This window comes from Anas acuta, chromosome 21 (genome assembly GCF_963932015.1).
Source record: "Anas acuta chromosome 21, bAnaAcu1.1, whole genome shotgun sequence".
NCBI lineage: Eukaryota > Metazoa > Chordata > Aves > Anseriformes > Anatidae > Anas > Anas acuta.
Window position 1 is genome coordinate 3,045,808 of NC_088999.1, and position 26,222 is coordinate 3,072,029.

Genomic DNA, 26,222 nt, shown 5'->3' on the forward strand with positions numbered 1-26,222 from the left:
TAATCCTTTCTCCTTCACCTCAGTGGCAGTCCAGGCATATTTATTACAGGATAGGAACGTTCCTGCCATCCTGGGGGGATCACTAAGACAATTATATGGAAAGGACAACTCTCTCTGCAGCCACCAATGCCCAGCTGCCAACATAGCTGTGCCAGAGCCTACCTCATGTAGAGCACGGAAAGCTGTGGCTTCCATAGTAAACAAGGACCCAGCACAATTTTTGGAGAGCTCAGAGAATCAAGGACAAGGCTGGGAATGGAGCATTGCTTCCCAGTGCGTCTTAACAGGTCCTGCATGAGCATGCATGCTCACATCAGGATGTGCATTTGTAGGAGCTTCTGTACTGTCTAAGCTTGAATCTTGAGGGGGCACCCGAAGTTGCATGAGTAATGGGAGATTTAGGGTGCTGAGGCTCTGGACAGTGGTGGATGAGACACTGCTGGAAGGGCAAGAGGTTGGTTAACTCTAGGATGTGCTTAGAGCAGGTAGAAATCTCTACAACCCACTTGAGAGGCTTTGAGAGGCTGAGCTTTGCATGAACCGTGAGGAAGGGGAATACCCTTTTGTTCCTGGATTGTTCTTTGTATCTTCAAGTGAGACAATACAGAGATTATTTTTTAAAAATAATAGTTTAAGAAGTCGGTGAACACAGATAGAGGAACAATAACCAGTGGCAAATGAAAAGGCACTTGAGGTATGAAGTAGATAAAAGTTGTTGGCTATGGGAAGTCAAACATTTAGCACAGTAAGTCAAGATTACCATGTATTATCCAGCTTAGCATGTGTTTATTATTTCTTTTAGAGGGTGATTTTAGATGAAATCTTGGCTTTGCTTAAAAAAGTGTTGTTTTAACTTTTGATTTCAATGGGTCCAGTTTCTACTTTTTGAAATTTAAATATAAGTTATTATAGTTGTTGGAAATGAAGGAAGAGAATCACTGAGAGAGAGAAGATGGGACAGAGGAGGGATATGAGATGAAGCTGCCTGGGAAAGAAGAAAAGCATCCTTGAAAAAGGAGAGTCAAAAGCTGAAAAAGGTCTCAGAGAAGCTTTCAGAAGACCCCAGATAGGCTACTTCTTGCAGGGCTCTGTAACCTGGGGCAAAGTGTTGTCATGGGTTTTAGAGGGAGCTTTCTAAAGGGGAACTAGGGTGAGGTACAGTGAGGGTCAAGGGAGTGCTCCTCTTCCCTGCATGAGGAGAAAGGCTGGACCTTATTCCATTGCTTTACAGATGGTCACAGACACAATCTAACTTACTTTAGGTTACACTGGAACAAGTGCAGGTCAAGCTGTTTCTGCTCTGTCCCACATCACTCCTCCAAAAGCCTGGGAGGGCAAGAAAGTTCTCCCAGCAGCCTTATTTTTTTTTTTTTTTTTTCTTGAAGAACAATGTGCTTTGTTCTGGGCATACATTGGTTAAAGGGTAGCCCAGAAATCAACAGAAATGTATCAGAATATAATTTTTTTATTTTTTTTTTCCATTCATCAATCAAAGAATCTGGTGTAATTGGTCTTTAGTGGGATGATTTATTCACAGTGTTTTAATGTGACCTAAATCCAATCTTGCTCATCATCAGCAGCCATTGTTCTTGGCGCTTGTTTTAATCAGATGTCTCACTAATCCAGACTGATTGTCTAGTGGCTTTCGCACATGCCGAGAAAGGGTTGTTCAGAGCAAGGAAAAACTGCAGGAAAAGTCTTTTCTTTGCAGTTGTCTCTGCGCTGTGTGTTTCTTGGCTCCAGGACACACCGGTTGTTGGCTTTTTCCAGCCTATGCTCTCCTTCAGTTTTGTTCAGCTGCTGTTTAACTGGGATGTGAAGTCACTTTTTTTTCCCCTTTTAATTTCTGGGTAATCTAATCCACACCAGAACTGGCCAGCAGCACTAGGCAGGGATTCACCGCCACTCTGCTAGCTGTCAAAGCTGGGCTTCTTCCTGGGTCCTCTCTGAAGGAAGCCACAGATCATTCTAGCTGCTTCAGACGTGTATTTGGGGATGGAGGAAATGTCTTGCTGAAGGGCACCAGAGACTCCTCTACTCCTCATTTCTCAGTGGGGTGCATTTAAAGGAGTGTTTCCACCAGCTTCAGTGCAATTCAGATGAGGCCAGGAAGGGGAGCAGGAATCCCAGGTTTTCCACCTTCTACTGGGCCCTCACTGGTCATGTCATCCTGACATCTCCCCTGGTCCCAGCAGCTACTAAGAGACATAAAGGCATTTCTTTGCTGCTGTGGTGATGAGAAGTGAAATAGATTTGAAGTCCTCCGGGTGGGCAAGGAACTCCTCTGGACCTGGGTGAGAAGTTTTCTCTTGCCCAGCCTCCTTTCTCACCCCGTTCTGCTACCTCCAGTGGAAGCTCCTGTCACCATTTGCCAAGTGCCACCATCTGCACGAGGCCATCTGCTGGCTTTGTGCTGCTGTCCCCAACCATAGCTGCTCAGGTCTGGAAGGGGCTTCCTAGAGTCCCCAGGGCCACCTCCGCTGTCACAGGGATGGCACCGTACAGCTCCCACCAAAGCCTGGCTGCCCCACATCTCACTCTGTTCGCTTCTCTCAGCGCCTTTCTTTCCATCAGCTCCTGTGGTGAGGTTTTTGGGGTGACACTGCTCTGGTGCTGCGACAGGTCACCTTCTGCCAGTGGTTCTTGGTAGGACTGATTAAGGACCTGATACACCTTCCTTCTCCTCTCTTGCATCCATGCTGTAGACACATCCAGCCATCCATGCCCTCTGGAGACTTTCTGCCACAAAGAGGCTAGGGTAACATTCAGAGCAGCAGCTAATTGTACCAGGTTTAAGTGTCACGATGGCATCTATCACCAAACATAAGGACAAGGCACCTTCTGGCCAAGGCTCCCAGAGTCTGCCTTTCTGGGCCCTGGAGAGAAGCAATCCAGCTGCACTTGGGATGTCTCCAACACACAGTGTGAGCCCAGCTAGATAACCAGACAGCAGCGTGGAAGGGCCTGTGGGAGCAAAAAATCATGTAACCACCTCCCGAACAACTTTATCACATTAAACACACACCCTGCAGCAAGCTTAAGGTGAAAAAGTGCCAAAATTTGTCATTTCCTCCTTCCTTAGTACTCCATTTTGCAACTTTACATTCTTCTGTTGTTGCTTTGGAGGCAACATGAAGAGTAATAACTAAATGAGCTCTGATTGTAGAAGACAAACGGGCACCCAGCCTGCGGGAGGTGCCACGTGGAAGAAGCAGGGAGGGCTGGGGGGGCTTTGCTGGCCCTGTTTGCCCATCCCAGGAGCAGGCAGATCTTGGGCAAAAGGTCCAAGCCTTGGGAACCCTGCTGAGGAAGAGCTGCCATCCATCACCTCCCTGCTGCAGACGGGGAGCGTGGAGCCGGGGCAGGCAGAGCTCCGCCGTGCTGGTGGCAGTTTGGGGGAAAACAGGGCACTGAGGAGTGTTTTGATTGGAAGTGACAGCTGATCCCTATCTAGGTTGGGGTTTTTTGTTTTGTTTTGCTTTGCTTTTCCCTTTTTGTTTTACTAATCTTTGCTCAGGAGGGTGCCACGGTCCTGTTCTAACACGCCGCTGTTTGCGTAGGTGTGGGGAAAGGCGATGCAGACAGAATGTCTTCTTATGAGAAGTAACGGCTGCATTTTTAATGGCTTTTTGACAGTTTGTGGGCTTTTCTTTATGAATCCCACACTGCGGTAGAGCTGACCTCGCAGGCCCCGTGCCAACCCGTGGCTGAGCAGAGCAGGCTCAGGGCTCCTGGTTCAGCTCCTGGTGCACTGGATGTCATTTCTACATTGCAGCTCCAAACAGAAACGTTTTCTCTCTTATTTCCCCATTTTCTGCATTGCTTGCTCCAGCTCTCATAGTAGATATGTCACTATTGATCAAGTGTTCATATAAATAAGAGCAATAAGTGCTTGAGTTCCTTAGGGTTTCACTGGGGTGTGCTGAGAGCCCTGTCTGCTCCACTGCAGCTTGCAATCTGAGAATACCCTCTAGCTGTAACCAGCACGGTAACTTTGCACTGCTCTGCACCCTTCAGACCATCTGATGACACACACCAGGAAGTGTCATTGCTGTGTCAAACCAGGGGAAACTGAGGAACGGGGAAGGAACTGTTTTTGAACATATTTAAGATATTGCTCACGAATGTAGGGTCAGAAACAGGGCTGAAATACAGATCACCTGGGTGCCACAACCTCCTGCTGTCCTAAGGGTCAGTAAAGCCTTTGTGCATGAATCTGCTTCATCAGAACTGATTTCCATTGAGAACGGCTCTGCTGGAGTTGTCCCACCAGTATGTGGGCACGAGCTGTCTTTGCACACAGAGATGCTTCATGTCCTCCTGCCGGGCTCTGGGCACCTGAGGGACCACCAGGAGGGGGACGTGGGCTTCCTGAGAAATCCTAGGAGGTCTTTCGAGTCCTGCAGGTGAAATAAAACAATTTCCCTAAAAGCTCCCGTCCTCCCCGACCACGCAGACAAGCAGATGTTTCCCATTAAAATGCACAGAGGTATAATGCTGATCTCGGCATCCATCCCCGTCATGAGCTGGGATCTCAGATGCTCCATTTGTTTACGCTTAAAAGCATTCCCTTCCACCTTTGAAATCGGCTCTCCTCTCGTCCCCTGCCCCCACTGCCTGAGCAGTTGGATGTGCTTTAACCCCCCCCCAGCTCCCCGCCTCCTGATCCGGGTGGCTGTGTGCGTGCATTCCTGCCCGTCTGATGGTCCTGCCTGCTGTCACTGCGCTGCTCAGTACCCTCCCAACGCTTAATGCTGCAATTATTATTCTGCTGGGCATCTCCAGAAACTTCTCGCAGTTGGATGAGCCTAGCCTTTTACCTCAGCTCCATTAACAAACATCTTCATCATCCTGAGCGCTGAAATGGCCGGCAGGGCACGTGCCTCCCAGGGAGGCTGCTGTCCTCCCTCTGCAGGTGGAGGGGACTCTCCTCTCAGAAATCCTCTGCCCAGGGAGCTCAGGACAGCATTGCTGTTGGCACAGCACATCCCACAATCTCCTTCGTGTGTGGATGAGGACCGGGAGGTCTGGGGCTAAGAGGTCTGGGGGTCTGGGGCCAGGAGGCAGCTCCCACCACCAAGCCTGTCCCGTGTGATGCGTGGTATCTGCAAGATGCATTTATCCCATCGCTGTGCCCATACAGGGCTGAGCACCTCATGGCAAAGCACCTCTGTCAGTGCCTGGCTCTGTGCCCTTGAACACACCACCTTGCCATCCCTGTGTTTGTGGGACTGTTGCATCTAGAACACGTCAAGCACCAGAAAAGTGGGAGAAAAAAATAAAATCCTTTCTATTCCAGCCTCCTCCTGCTGGTCTTATTATGGGCATGGCATTGCCATGGCTAAGCTGAGGTGTCCAAGGAGGGATCAGAGGCAAGTGAGGTGTTTGGATCACGTTCAGGCTGTTTCCCCTGCTGGGCATGGTGTGAGGGCTGGGTGGCTCCTTCCGAGCCACAGATCCTGAAAACTTCTGGGCTTTGCACTGGCCTCAGCATCCCTGTGGGAGGGCTTAGAAATGGCCACTACTGGTCGTTTTAGAGGGGGATGTAGGAGGAAATCACGGTTCAGCTCCTTTTAGAGGAGCTGGGTTTGACAGGCTGTTTTGAGCTCGAAAGCACAGAGCTAAATACCCTGCCAGTGCCCGTGTGAGCTGCCACCCCTGGGGACGAAGGCTCCCCTCGCCCCTTGCAGATGGCTTTGCTGGGCGTGCAGTGGGCTCGCAGCAAAATGCCGCCGGCGTCGCGCTGAGCAAGGCTGCTCCTGAAACGCAGCCCTCGCTTGCCACTTCCCCTCAGCCTCCCATCAGCTTAATGAGTCCTCATTCCCCGCGACAGCAGCACCTCGGAGCACACCAGGCGCTTCTGAGATGCAGCGGAAGCCAGTGCCTGGAGGAGACACCAATTAAGTCCATCTCACCCTGGAAATGAGACTCGCGGGAGGAGGGGAAATTGCTGCTGCTTCCCATGGCTCCCGCACACCGGTGAGAGGCACTGACCAGCTTGCTCGTGGGGAGAAGCTGCGGGAGATGCACACATGCTCGGGGCAATGTGCCCCTTTCTGCTGGGAAGGGACGGGGCCCTGGAGGCACTGCCGTGTGCTTCTCCCTTCCTGCGGCTCTCTTCGGATTAATAACAGGGGCTGAACGCTTTCTGTTGGTTTATTCATTCCTTGGCTTGTTTTGTCAATTGAGCTGCTCTCGCTACCCCAGAAGGAGCTTGGGGAATGATATATGGGCCTGACAGCAAGATTAAACATCCCATTTACTGCACCCTGTCTTCAGAATTCAGACAGCAGAGGCACGGGGAACAGTAATGATAGTCACAGAGCAAACAGAAAACAGATACTCTTCATCCTGAGCTCATTTCTTAGAGGAAAGGGCAAGGGGAGAAAGAGGAGAAAACAGAGGGAGAAGAAATAGACTGGGAAAGGGAGAAGAAAGGGAAAAGGCATCAGAAGGGAAAACTACAGAGGAGTTATTAACTCTCAATTTAAATGAGCTCAAATTCAGTGCCGGGTTGGCAGTTTCTTCCTTAAAATGGTGTCAGAGAAGCTGAGGTCTGTGCAACTGGGAGGCTTTGCTGGTGCGTGGCCCGATCACTTGTGCTTAATGCTGCTTTGAGTATCATCTTCTGACACTTGTTTTTTTTTAGGAATTGCAGCTGCTCTGGGCTGAGTGGGAGCTCAAGACATGTGGGATGGCTTTGAATGCAAAGTGGGCCTGGTGGCAGATACCCAAGGCTCTGCCTTTGCTGCTGCCTCCGTGCCAGAGAGCAGCAGATGGGAGAAGAGCTGAGAGCAGCTTTGGAAAAGCAGAGCTGGTTTGGCCCAGCCGTGATGGGCTGAGCTGCTCTGAGCTGGGCTGGGTTGGAGCTGGTCCCAGGACCCCATCCTTGATGGGAACCCACAGCCTGGGCACAGGAGGGTAGCTCTGCTCCTTCTGATTCCTGTCTCCCAAACTCTCCTTGTTCCAGAAGGATCCTCCTTCACCCTTGGGCTTGGCTGGCTCTGAAGGCTGCTTGGCTGCAAAGGAGGATGTGCAATGGAAATGGTGCTCAGGCCCACCCTGGGGCAGTGGGTTTATCAGGAGGAGCTCTTCCAGAGCTGTCTGCACTGGGACACCTACGAGGATGGGCAGAAAAAAAAGGATGTCAGTGTCATCACTGTATGGACACCTGAAATCTGACCTAAAAGTGGGGGATGTGGCAGGTCTTCAGCTCCCTACGGAGTTAAGCAGTGTGTTAAAATGTTGTGTCTTGTCTGCATGCCTTAGGATGAGAGTTCATAGTGTTGAATGGGCACAAAGGGGATACAGTGGCCAGGCCAATAGCTGATTTTGAGAGATTCCTGTAAATACAGACAACCCTAAAAAAACTGCCTGAACTTTACAAGCAGTGCCTGTACCATTTTTCATCCTCCCAGGACCTCTCTCAGCCTTTTTCATGAGTGATGGGGGAACCTGCTTCCCATCCCTGAGCCAATCTCCATGCTTCAGGATGTCCCGTCTGGGCACCTGCCAGATTCTGGGAACTGCTGAGATTCTTTAAACTTAAAATACACATCAAGGCCTTGGGCAGAGGGACAGCTCTGGGCACTGAACTGGTCCACCGGTCTCATCTGGAGCCCTCCTCAGGTCTGGGAGTGAGCTCCCAGCACGTGGTTATCTCTTGCCTGGTGGAACTGACCCAGTGGTTCTGTTCAGGGTCAACTCTTCTTGCTTTTGAGCTGAGCGTGGGAACAGCTTTGGTGGAGTTTGTGACTTTTTCCTGGCTCAGGAAATGTCACCGAGAAAGGATCACATCTAACCGCGCGTGATGTATCAGCAACAAAAAAGGTCAACTCCAACCGTAAATATTTCACGCCTTGTAAAATATTCATCGGTAGCCATGAATGCAGAAGAGGAGGGATGGGCCGGAGAGCTTCCAGCCTGCTCCTTGCCCTGCCAGCTGGGCTGCACAGCCCGGCCAGCTCAGAGCTGTTTCCTCCCAGTGCCTCCCAGTGCTACCTCCCAGTGCATGGCCTCTGCTCCACTGGATGCAGACATTTGGGGAGTGCTACAGCTTTCTCCAGGTATTTCTGGCTATACAAAGCTGGTTTTCCCATGGGGGCTGTGTATATTCTTCCCCCTCATATACCTAATTGATCACTGTAGGATTTAGGGGGCATCCCAAGCACACCTGTGCCCGATCTGACACCGCAGCTCACACAGCTCCCAGTGGGTTTGTGCTTCTCTGCACACATCTCCTGCTGCAAAACCTTATGCAAGGGTTCCAGCCCAAGGGAATGACTTTAAGCCAGCAGACAGAGTGGAAAGAAACCAAACTGCTTTTAGGACTGTTCTACCTAAAACAGAAGGAACAACCTTCAATGTCTGGGGCAGGGTGGGGTTTAGTTGGGTTGTACCCAGTTGGACAATATGGGAGAGGAACAGGCTGGCAAAGGGAGGTGTCAGGAGGGGGAAAGGAGGTGCAGAGCTACCATAACCTCCTCCCACAAAGCAGCATTTCTATCCTTTGACCACACACCTCCAGCAGCACTTCCCTTGGGAAACCCTGCAGTGAGATGTGTGCTGCCTTGCTGAGGGGTCCCCGGGCTACTGCCAGCTCTCCTCTCTGTTGTCACTGTCACCATGCCTAGTGGGGACTGAATCAGACCCAAAATCACACAAAAAGAGCCAGATTTTGCATTTTCAGTGTACTGAAAGTTGGAGCAGTGAAACTCCATAGATTTCCCATGAACTCTGGAAGGACCGGACTCATCCCGTGTATCTCTATCCATCTGTCAGTGGTGGTCTGGCCAGCAAGGTGCCCCAAGCACTGTGGGGATAAACAGCCTTCCTGGAGTAACTTATGCTGTGCCAGGCTCCTCTCCATGGGGCTGAATTGCCACGGGATGGACAGGATTTGGGGCTCAGATGTGCAGGAGGAGCTTCCCAACCTCCAGCTGCTGGTGTGGAAGACAGAAGGTTTTCCAAAAGTCCCGTGTCAGCCTGGTCAGCCTTGCAGAGTGCCCCGGATACTCTCATGAATCTTACCTGGTATAGATATCTGTGTCTTTTTAAGCAACCGGATCACACCTGTATAGTTCGCTGTATTTGATGCAGAGATCTTAGACCAGATACCTAACTTCGGATGGATAAAAGCAGTGAGACAGATTTACCCCAAATAACAGACTGTTCCTCTCCTCCCCACCTCATCTACCAAGCAATTACAGATGTGTTCATCCACAAACCAAACACCCTCTTCCCTCTCAATCTCTTCAGATGCTTTGTGGTCTCCCTGTCCTCCCTCGGTGTTTGCAACGTGTCCTAATTCACAACAATCAATGGTGTTTGTCTTTGTTATTGCAACACCAAGACACCTCAGCCCCAAATCAGGCCCAGTTGTACTCTGTGTTTGGCATTCATCATGAAAAAGATGTTTTCTCGCCCACAAAGAGCTGAACACTGCAGTGAGAACAACAGATGGAGACAGACACATGGGCTATATGGGACAGCAGGGGACAGTAGTGCAGTTTTTTCTTGTGTATAATAGGTAGTAGGCTTATTTAATAATGTATTTCTAGCCCCTTGGCAAAACCCTAATCAAATATCAATAGATGCCATCACATTTGCTTTTACTGGGCCAGTGCTTCAATAAATAAACCCTATTTTTCTAAGAGCTGTTGCAAGGTCTTGGATCTCAGACTGAGAGTTTCTTCTCTTAATGCCTGCTTTTACTGAGGAATGAGGCCGGGCTAATAATCAATAACCAATTGAACAGCCCCAGTCCTTGTTTCAAAGCGAGCCCCTTTCAAGCTCTGACCTACCAAGGCAATTCAGCTGGGAGGAAATCGCGGTGCCTCTTAATTATAAATGCAGTAAAGACTTGCGGAAATTGCCTCTTTTTGGCTGGCTGAGTGCAGTCGCTGTGCAGCCCACGCACAGCATTTCAGGGGTGGAGGGAGAGCAGGGGAAAGTCAGAGCGAGCCTGTAACACCCAGGGCAGAGCCCTGACCTGGTCCCCTGCTCTCACTGGTCCCATTCCTTCTTGTCTCACTGGTCCCGTTCCTTCTTGGCAGAGGTTTCCTGCACGTCCTTGGGTGCTCAGCATCACCCCAAGGCGATGCAGTGCCTCGTTTCTCACTGCTCCAAAGGAGCACTCAGTGCTTTCACCAAATGCCCACCCAGCAGTGCTCCCGTCTGAGGACGGCCTGCAGAGCAAAGCAGTGTTACCGAGGACGGGCGCTGCATACAAATAGCAGTCTGCTGGCTCGTGAGCCCAGGGTACATTGTATTTCTTGCCCGGATGCGTGTCACAACCTGAATGGATTGTTTGAGCTTCCCCAAAGGCTTTCAGAAGAAATTACGTATTTTGTAAATATTAGCTATTAACCCAAACTCTTTTGTGCTGCTCCTTGTATCACCAGGCTGGTCTTAGAAGCATTTTGGAGGGCACAACTGGATTTCTTCCTCCACCCAAATAGCAGCTCCTCATATTGGAGTAGGTGAGAGAAGGTGCAGACCCTGACACGGAGAAAAATGACTTAAGAATTGCCTAAACACTGTGCAAGGAGGAAAGATGTCAGCTGGCCAGAAGAGCTGCAAACGTGTGCCAGGAATATCAGTGTGTCGGGAAGCCTGGTAAAAAAGCCACAATTTTACAGGGTTTCATGCCAGCTGCACTGTCTGAGGATTCATCTGTAGGGCTGTCAAAAATGAGACCTCGAGGCTGTCATGGTCACTCTTCAGAGACCAGCAGGGGAGATCAGAGCACCCCCTGGCACAGCGCTGACACCCTCGGTGCTCTGGGGTCTTCCCAGGGAGGTGTCACCACCCCGACCGGCAGGCTCCGGGGTCTTCCCAGCCTCTCCGTGTGCTCCCAAGTGCTCCAGACCAATTAGGCTCAGTGTTTATTGTTGGTTTTCCCCTGTCCCTGGCTGTCAGCATCACTGATGCTGCTGACACCAGCGATCTGACAGCCGTGCTGGGAGCGTCCTGCCCCTCACAGTGCTGCTCGTGCTGCATCCCCCACAGGCAAACACACAGCATCCCTGAAACCCCCAAAATGCCACAGCCTTCAAAGGAACATGTCCAGCTGACAGCTGACGAGCGGCTAAGAGCAGACCAACCACCAAACTGGGTGCCTCACGTGCAACTGGTTATGAGGGCAGCACCCACACCACTTTTCTGGGGCAGGAGGCACCAGATCCATCCCACCAGCTCTGTGCGCAGGCTTTAGCAATCTCCGTGCAGGTGTGAGAAGCACTAAAACCTCTGCTCGTGGCTGGGATGTATCGGAGGGACTGGAGCTGTTGAGTGAATGTGCGATTTTTACAGTCAATTCTCTGAGCAGTTTAATGGTCATGAGCAGTCAGGACCTCTGTTTTATAACTCAGCTCTATGAAGGATGCCCCGAGCTATCGGAGCTTCCCCTAATCCCACAGTCTGGGGCACTGATTTCGGGTGAAGAGCACCACCTGCTGACATCCCCTCCCTGCAGCTCCCTGGCTTTTCTGTGAAGGTCTCTGGCCAAGACCTGGCCATGCACAGCCTCAGGACTTTGACAACATGGGGCTCCCGTGTGGGCTGGGAAAGTTCCCGTTCCCATGGGCAGCTTCATTTCTTTTCTGTTTTATTTGAAATCTGTGAAGTCTGGCAGTCCCGGAGGCGGAGATGTTAACCCGTGTGCGTGTCCTCCAAGGCAAGAGGTCCTCTCCCAGCATCACCTCCCAGCTGTGGTCTGCAGAAACTCCTCTTCATGCCCCTCTGAGCAGGCTGGTGTGGTCCAAGACTCACTGTAGGACCACCAACCAGTCCACCAGTGGTGGTGAGATTTGAGATGAAAATATCTGACCTTGTTCCCCAATTCTTTTAGGTAAAACTGTTAAAAGTGCCATAAGAAAGTGGCAATTCTTGGTTGCCACCACCCTGGACTGGATGCAAACCCAGAGCTGTGTCCTTCATGTCACCATCCAATTGTCCTTTGTCACGGTGTAAAGTGACGGGCTCTTTTCACCTGAGACTTCTTCAGAAAGGAGTTTCTCTGAGTTGCATGCCTGCTGCGCATCAAGGATTGCGGTGTTTTAAATATGCATAAGCTGATGGAAAGCAGTCATGAAAGGAAGAGCGTGGCTGATGAGCCTGTGTGAGGTTTTTCTATTGCTGAATTAATTGGAGTAGGAGATGAGGCAGACACTCAATGAATTGTCTGCCTTTCAGAGCACTTTAGTAGAAAATACACAGAGATTCGCTCTTAGACACTTCCTCTCCCTTGTCTGGCCTGTTCTCTAGCTGTGCTGGCCCCGTGCCTGCTTTTCCTCTTTCTGGCCACATGCTTCTTTTGCTCTCGCTCATCGTGTATCATACAGCTTCCTCTTTATTTCCCCCTCCATCTCTTTAGCCAGCCCAGAGGACTGAGGACACGCCAGCAGATCCTGGCCACTTTGCAAAAGCAGCTACGTGTGCCTGGGTGAGCAGCATGCCTGCAGCTCCTGCTGCTTTGGGACAAGGTCCTGGAGGTTTGGGAGACCTCGTTCTTCTGCCAGTACCTCTGGGAGAGGCTGGATGGATCATACAGGTGGGTTTTCCCCCTCTGGTGACATGTACCATGTGCAATCCATCTTGCTCTTACCCCATCCAACAGAGCCTGCCTACACAAGCAGTGGTGTAAATGTGGCACCTGGGACTGTGCCCAGAGCCGTCACCCAGTTCAGAGCAGCCAGGAGGCAGCGACACTGGGGAGTAAGCCCAAGCGATGGAAATGGCTGGCTGTGACTCGGGGAAATCTGTAAAACCATGGTTCTTGCAATTGGGTATGCCCCAGGCCATTGCGCTGGGCAGGTGAGATGAGCATTGGCCAAACTGGAGCCACCTCCCCACCAGCTGCAGTGTTACCAGGCAAGTGTAAGCATGGGCACATGCAGGAGTGGTTCTAGCTGCCACCAGGCACTGGGACGTACTGGCATGCACTGGGATGTACTGGCATGCAGGGCAGGGGAAGCCTGGGGGCTGTTCTGCAGCTGCTGGAGCTGGGTGCTGGGCTCCCCTCGCCACGAACAGCACAGAGACACCGAAGTGCTCCCAGCACACCTTCCTCCTCCCCCAGCTGAAATGTGTGGAAAGAGACCCTGCTATTTTCTTTTTAGATTCAGCATGACCTTTTCAGCTGGGACTTTTCTTCATTCCATTTTTAAGGACTTTAAAGAAACACTTTAAAACCTGAATGAAATCCTTCCCTTCTTAATTTGCCTGGTGTTTTTTTTCTCTGTTTGACCTAAATTCACTCCCCCTTATCACCCCTTGCCCCAGTTTGTTTTTTTTTTTGGACTTGGCAATAAGCCAGAACAGGGAAAAAAGAAAAAAAAGGAAGAAGAAAGATAGCTACAAAGCCCCATTTGTTACATTTCCTCTGAGTAGATTGATCCAGCTCTCCTGCTCAGCTTCTCTTTGTGTCCAGACAATGAAGGTGCACTTTTCCCTGCTGGCATAATTGGCTACAATTAAGCTGTGGACAAGATGTTTGGTTAACGATCCCCAGGAGACACAATTTGGGGATTAGGGGCGATATTGTTTCCCAAGCATGGGCCATCGTCCTCTCTGTGCCTAGCTACTGGATGTCAGTGCCACCAAAGCCTGGAGCAGGGGCAGACTTCTCCCCTCCCTGAGCAGCACTCAGCTGGGGCTCTTGAAGGGCTTTGCAGGTCACCAGCAAGTGAGAACAGCCCCAGACTTTGGCCAGCTGAGCACATCATGGCTGGAAGCGTTGCAGAGAGCGTAAGCAGGTTGAAAATGTGCACGGGGTACCCCAAAGCCAGGAGAATTTCCAATCAGGGTGCAGGTGGCAGGAGCCAGCTCTGCCCCTGTTATTGCCTCCAGCCACCATGCCTGCATTGCCCCCAGCCTGCTCCAGCATGGATGTCTCAGCAGAAAAGCCGTGTTCTCCTGTAACCCCCTGGCCCCCATTTCCCGCAGCTCTGCAGTTTGCAGAAGCTGGATGGCTGCATTTGACCCACGCAACCTCCTTAGGCTGCCTGCAAAGCCTTTGAGCCGTGGGGTGTTTCCAGCCTGCAGATACACTGAGGCACATCAGGGAAAGCTTCTCAGCCCGCCGTACGTTTATGAATTAAATCCACTTAATTAAAGGTTTGTTCATGGCTTGGTTGGAAACAGCCCCGCTGGGATGCAAGTTGTCCTCCCGTGTCAAAGGGCTCGGTGTTTTTGCAGGATTTGAGGGGAGAGGGATCGCAGAAACCAAACAGGAACCGGAGGGGTTCGTGCTTTGTTTTCCACTTCTGTAACCTTGCTCCCAATGGATGCTCCAGAGCTCGACCTTTGGCTGGCTTGAAACCGAATTTGCATTGTTTTCCACCCACGGGCAGGTCTGACCTTGGAAGGGAGCTGGCAAACCCCACTCGCTGAATTTATCAAACCCGAAGCAAGCAGCATTGTGTGAGCGATGCTGGGATGGGGGAAGCTCCTGGGACACCTCCAGGGACCCAAGGGGGTGCAGAAATCCTCCCATGGAGCCAGCCTGGAGCTGGGGAACCCCTTGGAGAACCAGCCACCCTCTACCCCTGCAAGATGCAGGGCAAGGTCTCCCCAAAGCATCACAGCACCCCCTAAGCCCCTCCGAGGCTCCTCTCCTGCAGGATCCCAGTGCTTGTTAATGGGATCCAGGCTCCCCCCGCAGCCCCCCCGGCCTCACTGGCTCTGCTCGGCAGATGCAGCCCATTACGGGGCGGAAAGGGGTGGTGAGGGGGGAGGAAAGCAGCCACCCCTCACCCTCCTGACACGTTAAATCTCCCGGTCAGGTAATAGCCAGCAGGTCACTGAAGGAACAGGCTGTAAAACCAGCCATTGCCCTGCTCGGGGTTATTTGGGAGCTGCTTCTCCTTGTGTAAACAGCCCGAGATGAACAATCTCCGCTGCCTACACCCGGGAATTCTTCTTTTTTAGGGCATGTTTCCATTTCCATCCCTTGACCTTTCAGTCGAGCGAGCTCTGGTGCTCGCAGAAGCGCCTTGGCCCTGGGCAGGGCTCCCAGCACCGCTGCAGTTAAAAGCATCCAACCCTGGGAGAAAAATCCCTCTGCAAGGGCGAGGGAGGCTGGGCCACAGCTCCCGGCTTTGTATAAATCAGGGCAGCTTGAAAAATGTCTGACGAGGCCATTCGGCGGGGGCACGTCGGGTTTTGGCTAAATAAACATTTCCGTCTCTATGGAGAGTGTCACGCTGCGCCCATAAAACGTCTGGGTGAAGCTCTGCTTTTGTTGGAAAGCTGGGGAGGGGTGCTCGAGCTGGCTTGCTTTGTTATAATAAATCAGTCGTGCCTTTTTTTTTTTCTTCCCTCTGAATTGCTCTTCAGGAAAGAAAAGGTCGGAGAGGCCGAGCCTGCAGCTCGCTGCAGTGAGTGGGTTTGTGCCTCAGTTTCCCCATCTCTGGTGGAAGGAGCACTACAACCCCTCCCTGCCCAAGAAGCAGCCAAGATTATTTGTTATCACATTGCATAAAGAAAAAGAGACAGTTTGTGGTTAGTTTGTTGTCCGGAATAGCTCGCAGATCACTTTGGGCATTTTTTGTGCCCAAAGCCAGGTTTCAGCTCTGCAAGCCCCAGGACTGCTGAGCGGGAGCATCCTCAGCACCTCACCAGTGAGGGAAATGCTTTGGGGCAGGGTGTGAGCTTCTGCTCCTCCAGCCCCTTCTCCGGTGCTCTGTAAGATGCCCAAAATGCTGACTTTCAGCTCTCTGCAGAACAAATGCAACAGAAACACACGGGCAGCCCTGCACTGAGTGCCACAGGTTGGGGGAAGCAAAGTTGTGGGGAAGTTCTTGGGCTAAGCTCAGCAAATATTTGTCTTCTCCACCTTTCTTACTGAGCTGTGACTCTTCCTGTCTCGCTTGCACCAAGGCAGATCAAGGGGAACTTTGATGAAGCTGGCAGGGGTGTACTGATGGGAATATGACATGAGAGAGATTCTTTTTTTAATTTTTTTTGAGCCTTTTCCAGCCTGGGATATACAAAATGGTCCAAAGGTGCAGGGTCTGGCTTGTCTGGGAAGAAATCACCCCATGCCTTGCCTGAAAGTCCAGCCTTCCCTTCCTGCTACAGCTACCCCAGTAATATTTCCAGCCTGGGGGGGTTCCCGGGAACCCTGAACACATTTGAAATAACAGCAGGTCTTGGTGCCATGCAACATTTTTGTGCTGATATTAATCAACCTAAAGCTGCCTTTAATAAATTGGTAAACCACGACTTGCCTTTGGTCATGTTGCTTCTAGGAAAAAATTTGTGATGAGATTTATGCCCAGAAAATTAGAAAATTCAGTTTACTGTCTTTGTTGGTAGTGTGAGAGGAAGGCGTCTTTATGATGATGTGGGGGCTCAGCAGCATTACTCAGTTCCCTGTGCTTAGGAGCAAGCAGCAATCCTCTTGAATACCCCTTGGTGTTGGTGACCACAAGTGTGGCACAGAGAGCAGAAGGAAGAGGCATCAGCAATTTTGGTCCCAAGCCTGCAGCAGAGACCTCCCCATGCCGAAAACCCCATCAGCTATTGACAAGCCTCTTCTGGAAGGGGGAGGTTTCTCTGTATCACATTTCTGCTGGAAGAAAGACAAAAAAGGAACCTTGCAGCATCTTTGGGAGCATGGGCACGAGACATGCTTGGCTGATGCTACAAGAGGCAAATAAATCACACTTACAAACCCCGGTGTCACAGCAACGAGGGAGCTAACGCAATATCGCCGTGTCTGCCGGCATGCACAAATGTCTCCGAGATGCAAAGGGAGAAACACACATCAGCTCCAATTTGCATAACATTATAGTTTATTAAAACCACGGTTGCCCGAGATGGCTGTCCTGGACAGGATAATTGATGCGTATTTATGGTCTTTGTGAGAGCAAGTGACGGGGAGCGATGGAGTGCAGGCGTGCATGGAGAAGAGGGTTTCCCTTGCAAGTGCACAGAGGTTTGACAGCCTGGAGGGTGTTTCAGCCTCAGTGAGTGGCTGGAGCAAGGCACAGGGAGGATGTGAGTCTGGTTCCCGAACACAGCAAGGAGCAGGGTGCTGGATGTGGCCCTTCCCCAGGGCGGTTGGGGCTCGCAGGACCCTGACCTGTGCCAGGGCAGGTGGGTGGCTCTGGCACACACAGAGCCATTAAAATCAGCTGCACAATCACTGCTCCTTTCATCTTCCCATAACCTCTGCAGAGGCAGCTCTTAGAGGGATGGATGGAGGTTAACGGGGAGGTCAGCAACCATTTATAGCCCACAGCAAGGACAACCACTGTCATCTTCTCCCCCAGCACCTTCCCAGCTCTCAGCATCCTTGGAGCAGAGGCAAGGCTTCTGTTCCTCCTCCTTGCAGAGAAAAATGCTCCAGGAACCTGGACCAAGGAAGGGAAGTCTTCTCCAGATGCCATGTACTGAGAACTAAGCCTTATGGCACTTCTGTAGCCCACTCTCTGCAAAGATGCTTCCCGCTGGGCCAGGACCCTGCTGGGGTGCTGCACGAGAGCCTTCTCCAGCAGAAATGCCCTTGCCCAGATGCTGCCTCCCAGGGATTCTCACATCTGTTTTTATTTTTCCTGCAGCTGCATCCCTCACCCTGGACCAGGGCAGCTCCTTTGCCTGACAAATTCAAGTTTTTGCAAGGAAAAGGAGACCTCGCATGGGCTCTTGTCCTGTCCACGATACACACACTGGTGCATGGGGAGAGGTCACATCTGCAGCGACTTCAGCGTGCTGCAGGGCCGGGCAGGAGCCAGGATCCAGCTCTCACAGCTCCTGGGCAGAGGACAGCACCACGGCTTAGCCCAGACAAGCTGTCCCCAATAACTCTGCTCTCCCTCTGCCAGAACCAGTGGCTTCCTCTCCGCTTCCTGGGGTGACACGAGGTGCAGATTACATCCAGATGGAAGCACTGTGCGAGGCTGGCGAGCCAGGGACATAACTGGCTTAGGCAAAAACGAGAGCCAAAGTCACCGAGAGCGAGTGCCGCAGAGCTGAGAGCCGAGCCCGTGCTCCCAAAGAGGAGCCGTCACGCCAGGCTGGTGGCAAGAGCAGCCGAGGCTCAGAGTTAATGACTCCTCTGGGGAGAGGCAAGGCTGGAACAAAAGCGGGGCTAGAGCTGAAAGGCAGCTCTGTGTGAGGAGAGAGGGAGACTACGAGGCTTCTGGCAAAGGACAGCACAAGGGGATGTGTGCTGAATGGAGCACGCCCCAGCATACTGATCAGAGGAGAGATTTCAAAGGTATTGTCAAAGAAAATATCTCCAAAGCCTTCCCTCTCCCCTGCACAGGGGTGGGCAGTGCTGTGTGATGGCAGAATGCAGATCTGGGCTGCTCCACATGAGGGTCCCCGTGGTTTCATCCTGCCCTGCTGGGGTCCCCACGACACAGGGAGCAGGGGGACAAGCAGGGTGTTGTAGGGATGGTGCTGAGCCTGCACAAGGACACAAGCGAAGGTCAGGGCTGCGTGTGGGAATAAGCCCGGGTGATGGAGCTGGGCTGTGGGTGCTTGAGATGGGCACAGCACGGAGCTAAGGGGTCTCTGCAGCTTGTGGTCCCTCTCTGGGGTCACCGTGGTCCTCAGAAGCTCTGCCAGGCTGCGGGCAAGGGCACAGGCACCAGCGTGGGCAGTGCAGAAGTGAGCCCCCACGGTGCCAAGGGAAGGGGAAAATGGAGCCGGGTGTCCCCCCTGCCTGGAGGTGGATGTCCATGGCCACATCCAGGCCTGGTGATGAGGGATGAGCAGAGAAATGGACACCACCAGGGCAAAACCAGCTGTGACCATCATTTCAGATGTTACTCCTGTGAGATCCAACAGCGGAGCCACTGGCTGAGCACAGGAGGGTCGGGGAGAGAGCAGAGCTGAGGCTTGCCCAGCATCCTTCCTCCTGGTGGGCACCGATGGGGGGCACTGATGGGTAAGGGGGAGTCCTAGTCCCTCTTCCAGCCCACAACACATCCCTAAGCTCTCCTCTCCGTGCCACCTCCTCCTCCTGCCCTGCCTTCACCCAGCCCCTATTTCCCTCGTCCCCAGGCCCCCGGTGCCTGGCGCAGGCGGAGGTGACACCCCCAGCCCCAGCACCCCGAGGTGGGATCCCCATCATCACTGCACGCTAACAAACAAGGATTAAGAATAAATCTGCTGCTGCTAAAATTACAGTAATGGCACTGCATAATAAGGAATTCACGCTTTATATAAAGCATGTGCATAAGTCTTCATTTGCTTGTGTGGTGTTTTACAAAACAGAGGTATAATCTTCTATTATAATTCTCGTTTGCAGCTGTAGCCCAGGCGCTAACCTCTTCCTAAGATGTGGAGCAGATCTGATGGCAGGAAGCTGCTTGTTCCAGGATTCCTGATGAAGTTCAGGATTTGAAAGCAGCAGCCATGCATCCGTCAGATTTTTGTAGGTTAGAAAAGGGAGAGAGATGGGAGGGAGGAAGGGGCGAGGCTGAACTTTTAATAATGAAGCTTGTGTATTTCAAAAATTAGCATTAGAAGAGGAAAAAAGAAAATCTTGTGTTTAAATTTTTACATAGTCAACATTTCCAGACAGTGATAAATGCATTTTGCAACACGCATTCGGCTAATGACGGCTACAATCTTGATGGAGCTAAGTGGAAAATACACATCCTTCATTTTCTGATAAGGAAAAATGTGTGTGTTGGGGGTGTTTCATTCTGAAGAAGTTACAAGTGGCTGTGAGCCCGCGGGGGGCACAGCCCCTGCAGAAGAGGGGCTGCCCCTCTGTGCCCTGGCAGCAGGCTGGATGGGGGCAGAGCTGCCTTCCCTGTCTGGACCAAGGCAGATCTGACCCTGGGAGAGGACAGCAAGCTCTGGTCAGTCCCGTTCTCTCCTGCAGACTGCACCTAGGTGTTTTCTTGCCTGCTGGACAGCCCCAGCAGCCCCTCAGGGAGCCCAGAAACTTGCTTTTTGCAGGAAAAGTGGGGGTGAGCCCTTTGTCTCCCACCAGCTTGCAGCCCTTGGACTGTGGGAAAAAATCTCCATGCACCACAAAGTGCTCCAGGGAGATGCTACAATGCAGAGGACCTGGCCCCATTTTGGTTTAACTTGATGATTTTAGGGGTCTTTCCCAACCTAAATGATTCTGTATTTCCATTCTAGGTGTGGTGGCCACTCCAGGCATGGAGAAAGGCAGAAGCTGTGACCCACGGAGACATCCAACCACCCAGCTCCATCAGCACAGCTCATCCTGCAGCTAATTGAGCTGGAGTGGTGCTGAGTGCCTGCACACCCCTGGCTCACCCCCACAGCTGGCTGGGGATGGGTGCCAGCACTGGGGACACCAGCACCCGTCCCCTCGCCCCCTGCCCTAATAGCAGCCCCAAGGTTGGCTCAAGAGCATTGATGTGTCCCTCTAAGACCTTGTGCATCCCCTGGTAAAAGCGAATGAAACCCCATCAGTTGGCCGTAGCTAATGGACCGTGTTGTCTCCCTTTAGCCTTTAGTTTTGAGATAATTAGCTGAATTTGAATTATTTATGTTGTGAATTTTCAAATAAATAATGTAATAAATGCATCTCAATTATTTACCCTGTTACAAAGCTGACTTGATGGCTGGGCAAATATTTCCATGAATCATTGATTTTATGAATTTTACAATATTAAAAAAAAAAATAAATGATCTAATTTCGAAAGCTTTAAATTATTCTTTCATTTCTTAGCCTTATATTCAGTTTTTGGGAATCCTCCCTGGGCTTCCATCTCCTAAGAAATTCTGTAATACATTTGGAAAACTGCAATTATTTTTAGCATGAAAGTCACACTAGAGCTTGATACCACATTTAAGCTGAATAAATGTGAGCTCGGGTCACCAATGTATAGAAAAATGGTTACTTTATCTCACCAGGGTGCTCCAGGAGAGCATCTTCCTCTTGGTGGGTAGCTGCCGAGTGTGAATGTTGTTTACTGAGAGCATGTCAGGTATGTCCTTCCCCCTGCAGACTTTAGGTGGGGAATATAAGATTTAAGGTAAAAATCTAAATGTGTTGCTGATAGTGCTGAATTACTGTGGGTGAAATATGCATAGAGAAACCTGGATATCTCAGGTACAGCGAGCTGCTCAAACAAGCCTCTAGCAAGCTTAAACCCACTGCAGCAAGAGTCAGGAAGCTTGAAAATGCTCGTGGGCTTGGTGAGTAATACCGAGACCACAGGAGAGGGGGGAGGCAGAAGAGATGCTCACCCACCCCTTCACGGACCTATGCTAAAGGCACAAGCACTGTTTTTGGGAAAGGGTGTCCCCAGACCTCTTAGTGCCTTCGCTGGGGATGCCAGGCAGTGGTGAATGCCCTGCCTGGCCCCTGGTGGTCCCCTGGGACCTCCCTGGCGCTCTGAATCCTGAGCCAGGCTTGGGAGGGGGTCAGGGTTTGTCTCCTTGGGGCTGCAAGGGGAAGATGCTAAATTTTCCATCCCTCTTAGAGGCTGCTGGGATGGTAGCATGGGCAGTCTGGTTGCGTGGCTGCCCGGCAGGAGGAAGGGTGCAGGACAGGTAATAAACGTGATAACAACCTGTGGGGCAGCCACAGGAGGCAAAGGGCTTGGAGGTGTCAGGCTGTTGGTTTGAGCTGAGACAAGTCAGGCTTCTCGGGGATGAATCCTGCTTTCTGCCTCTTCCCGTTGCCCCTGGGCTCTGGCTTTTACACCAGGGGATCCTCAGGCTGCTGTGGCACTGCTGGGCTGACCCTCCCCTGGCCACGAAGGTCTCCAGCTTTGTCCTGCTCAGGCATTGGGCACTGCTAGGAGGGCAGCAGCGTGCACGGACTGAAAAACAACTGGCAGCAAAAGGAGAAGGAGCCTAAAAGGAGCTTTTGATCCAGCTGGTGCATTCAGACCTCTCCTCTAGTGCTTTGGCACAAAGGGGCTTTTCTCCATGCTCTCTTTTTCCCCCTCTGTCCCTGCACGAGCTTTGAGCTCTCTCCCTGCTTGGGGCTGGCCAGGTCCACCTGTGACCTCCCTGGAGCTGCTTGCAGGGATGAACTGACAGAGAGCAATTACCCAAGCCCGCCCTCCATCAAAATAAACATACAATTAGCACTGGGAAAATTTGTGCAATGATTTACACTTGAGGGGTGATTTTTTCTTCCCCCTTTCCTCCCCTCCAATTACAGAATTAGAGGAAAACAAAAGCAAGGCTGGCCCTTGGGCTGATGGGTGACAGTGACTGGTGGGGGTTCCTGGGGGGGGGGATAATTAATGCTATTAACATGGAACAACCTGCCTCACCACCATAATTTGTCTCCCAAGTGTAGCTCGTCTCCCACCTGCAGCAGGAGATGGGCATAAAGAGCCTCCGCAGGTTCCCAGTGCTGGGGAAAAAAATATATATAAAAAAAAGAAATTACTCAATTAGATTTTTTTTCCCTTCCCTTCCTGGTGTTTCACCTCAAAATCGGACATCAGCAAAGGATGGGTGAGAGCTGCCAGAATTTCAGCCTTTCTGGCAATTCAGGTGCTTATTGAAGTGCCTCAGGCTGCCTAAAAATGGTGCGTTGCTCTGAGTCCCTTTTGGGGCTGAATCTCCTCTTTGTGTCCCCCCCATCTCGGGCTGCTCCTCACCCTCCCCGTCAGGGACCCAGCTTCTTGGCAAAGGCTCAAGGGGAAGGCCTTTGAGTCCCTCTCCTGAAAATCCTGCTCGTTTAGGATCTTCTTTTTAGTTCCTCTCTGAAGATGTGAGCCCTGTAAGGGGAGGGGATTATTTTGCACATCTCAGGTGGGGTAAAGCTGTCCGGATGGAGGTGCCAGAGGCGATGCTGGTCGGAGGTGACCACCACCATGAGTCTCCTCCCATGTCCCCAAGGTGCATCCCGACCACAGCCTTTGCTGGGGGATGCTGCTACGGCAAATTCTGCAGCTTCTGGGTCCCAGCAAAGAAATTCCCTTCTTTTGCCATCTCCAAGGACAGTGCACAAGACCGGACGGGAGCCGTGATGTTGCCGGTTCCAGTTGGATGCTCCTTTTAATGCCCTCTGCCGGTCAGCGACCCGTGAGCTGCTTTTCTCTCCCAAGGACATCCCTGGCAGCCAGCTCCGTGTCGCTCTCATTAGTCAGCAGTAGCAGCAGCAGGTATTACACTTGGCAGCCCTAAACAAGAGCTATCTGCCACTTTGCAGGGCAGGAAGGCTCTGCAGGCCCGCAGGTAGAGGTCCTTTATCAGGATACAGAATCCACCAGACCGGACCCAGATTTGGGATGGAGGTCTCTGAGAGATTTTTCATGCAGGGGTTCCCACTCACAGGCTGCACGGTCAGACAGTGGTTGATTTTTTCAGCACGGGGAGCACACGCCTGCTTCTTAGTGGGTTAGCAGCTTCTGCACCAACATCTCCCACCCAGGGGAAGTAAAACCTGCATCCCACCACCCCGCAGTGTGCATTAGTGTGAAGTGGAAATAAGCTCCTAGGGATGCGAGCGGCCATTCACACTCTCTGGTACAGATGGTGACAGTGGAGGGCAACGGTGAATCAGGGTGTGAATTGTGCCTGAGCACAAAGCGCTGGGTTGGCATCTTCCAGGGGGAAAAACGCAGCCTCAGGGGAATAAGCAGAGTCGCACCTTGATATTGAATGAAGTGAATGGTTTGCTGCAGGGCAATGTGTCAGAAGGGAGAGCCCAGTCCTCCTGCTCCTGTCTTGGCCAAGCAGGCTTTTCAACAGCCTCGCTAGCAGCCAGAGTCCTTCGCTGAGTTTTAAAGTCTGGTTCTGCCATTACTCAGATAAAAAACCCTTTCTGGATGCTCCAGTCCATCCCCTGCCTCCCCTGTGTTTTTTTTTTTGCAGGAGTTTTCATCAATTTGGAGACATCTGATGAGTTGTTGGGATCATTTCGTGACCAAGAACTGCAGAGCAAGGAGACAGGAGGCTGGGTGAGATCAATGGAGGTGGCATTGAGCTGCCCGAGTTAATCCCATATATTAAGGGAGCAGTCTGGGAACTGTAGTGGCTTTGAGCTTAATGCTGGGCCATAGGGGTATGTTTGGGGTAGTGAATGGATCAGAGAAAGTTGTGTATTTTGCCTGTCTTGGCTGATGGGAAATATATGGGCTAATATATAGTACCTGAAACATGAGTGTGAAGGTGTAGGGCGGCCCCACACACTCAGTCCTTTGCTCTAAAACCATATGGGAAGCTCACATTAATGGGACACAATGAGTTCTGCACCCAGATGAGGTTTTTGGGGCACAGCTCCTGTCACCCCCTTTCTCCTCCCTGTTTGGTGCCCCACAGGTGTGTGTTGCCCAGCCAGGCTGAGGGAGGCAGCTCTGAACTCAGCCCTTGTGGGGTGTCTGCTCCTGCTGCAGGCTTGGGATGGAGCCCACACACTGCCCGCCTGCACTAATTGGAGTTGCTGGTCAATTTGTAAATGAAAAATAAATTTTGGGGAAAAAAAAAATACAAAAACATAATCTGCACTGCTTTGTGGATAATTCATGCAGAGAAGACTGGATTTGTCAAATGCATTAATACCCAATGAATAATTCAAGAGTGGCTGAGGAGGAGCTGTGCACCTTCCAGAAGGAGCTTTGCTTTCCTCACTGGTGCAACACAGCTGGGAAGAGGAGCCTGGCCACCAAACTCCCCCCAAAGCTGGCCACTGCCGAAGGCTGCAAGCCTCCAAGCAGGCAGGCAGGAGGTTTTACAGCCTCCCTGTGCTGTAACACGAGGTCGGTGGCAGGGCCTCCTTGCTTTGCTCATTTTTGCAATTTAGCAGATAACAAAATATAAGCACCAACACGTACAAACAAAATCAAAGGCACCACAGAGTGGAGTCTACTCTGCTCATTTATTTTGACAAGTCTAGCTGAAGTTTAATTATTTATAGTACTTCACAGAGTTCCACAAGATGATCTGTCATGCGTTTTGTAAAAGTAATGGAGCCTTAATAACAACACTTGGATGTTAAATCTACAGAGAAAGGGGGATGAGGGAAGGTTGTTATTTTGTGTGTCAGTAACAAGGTGAGATTTAGGAAAATATTGTGTATCCAGACAGAACCAAATGTAGAGAGAGGACTTTCCCCCAGCACCGGCTGGGGAGCATGCAGACAAACGTCCAGGTTTGTTGTGGGCTGGCAACTGAGCCTTGCTGCTGGGGCAGATGCTGCGGTGGGCAAGCGACTTGTTGGAATGAGCAAGTGCCTCCTGCGTGCCTGGGGGCTGATCCTGCCTGGCAGCAGCCCAGCACCCTTGGGACTTGGTGCAGCAAACACTGCCCTTCCCTCCAGCGCTCCTCCTGCCCGACAGACCAGCACCCCCCACCCCGCAGAGCCCCCTGGGCTGCTCAGTTCACTCAGAAGCCCGCCGTGTTCCCAGAGCTTTGGGAGGATCTGCACTTCCTCTGATTTACCATCCCACTCTCTTGAGTTAATTTGTCACTCTCCGTTTGTCACTCTTTGTTGTCATCAGCAAGCACCTGATGCTCCGAGGACCGCTGCCTCAGTGGGGACAAAGGATCGAGGAGATCAGATCAGATCAAAAGAGCAGAGCAGAGCAGAGCAAACAGATCAGAGCAGAGCAGAGCAGCCCTCCTTCATCTCCCCACAAACAACATGTATGCAACCGAAATGCACCCAGCACCATCGAGCTTGCCCTGTGCAAATCTGGTGGTAACAATGGTGTAGGGTGATATCCTCCATAAACACCTCCTCCTTCCTGCTGCTGGGGGTTGTGCTGGTCTGGAAGGATCACTGCTCCCCCACCCCATAGAAAAAAAATTCTGCTGTAAAATTTTATTGCATGGGGGGCTTCATTTCTTCTGTATTTTCAGTCCAAAAAGTGAAGAAGGGCAGGAAGGAGCTGGCTTGCAGAATCTCCTCTGACAGCTCCTGAGTTACAGGGTCCTTGGGGGGGGACTTGGGGGGCTCTGGCCAGCACTGGGGAGTCTGAAAGCAACAAGCACCTCTTCTCATTTAATCATAATCCCTGGGGCTCTGGGAAGTGCTCCTTGCTGGCAGCTGAAGACACGGTTTGTGAGAGCAGAGGCGATCAGAAGCATCTAATCTACAAAGACAAGGACATGACAATCTGCGACACTTTCTCAGCCAAAACAAGTCTGGTCTCCAAAGCTGCAAGGAAATTCCCCTGATATTTCAGGACATCAGTTTAGTCTTCGAGGGAGTTTATTGAGCTGCTTCCCAGGGTGCTGAGGCATGTTAATGTTGTGTGTACGTGCTTGCAAAGTTTCACTGTCTGTGAAGTAGATTTGGGGCATACTCTGTCATA

General features: G+C 51.5%; 1 long non-coding RNA gene across 2 annotated transcripts; it reads left to right on the top strand.

Annotated features, from left to right (window-relative positions):
- The first annotated feature begins 22,316 nt into the window (after positions 1-22,316).
- LOC137843119 (uncharacterized) lies at positions 22,317-25,855 on the top strand. Of its 2 annotated transcripts, none has more exons than XR_011089377.1 (3): positions 22,317-22,455; positions 23,782-23,867; positions 25,407-25,855. It is a non-coding gene; the product is annotated as an uncharacterized lncRNA (long non-coding RNA). The 2 variants fall into 2 exon arrangements; XR_011089376.1 differs by lacking the exon at positions 25,407-25,855 and adding an exon at positions 24,229-24,748.
- The last annotated feature ends 367 nt before the right edge of the window (positions 25,856-26,222 follow it).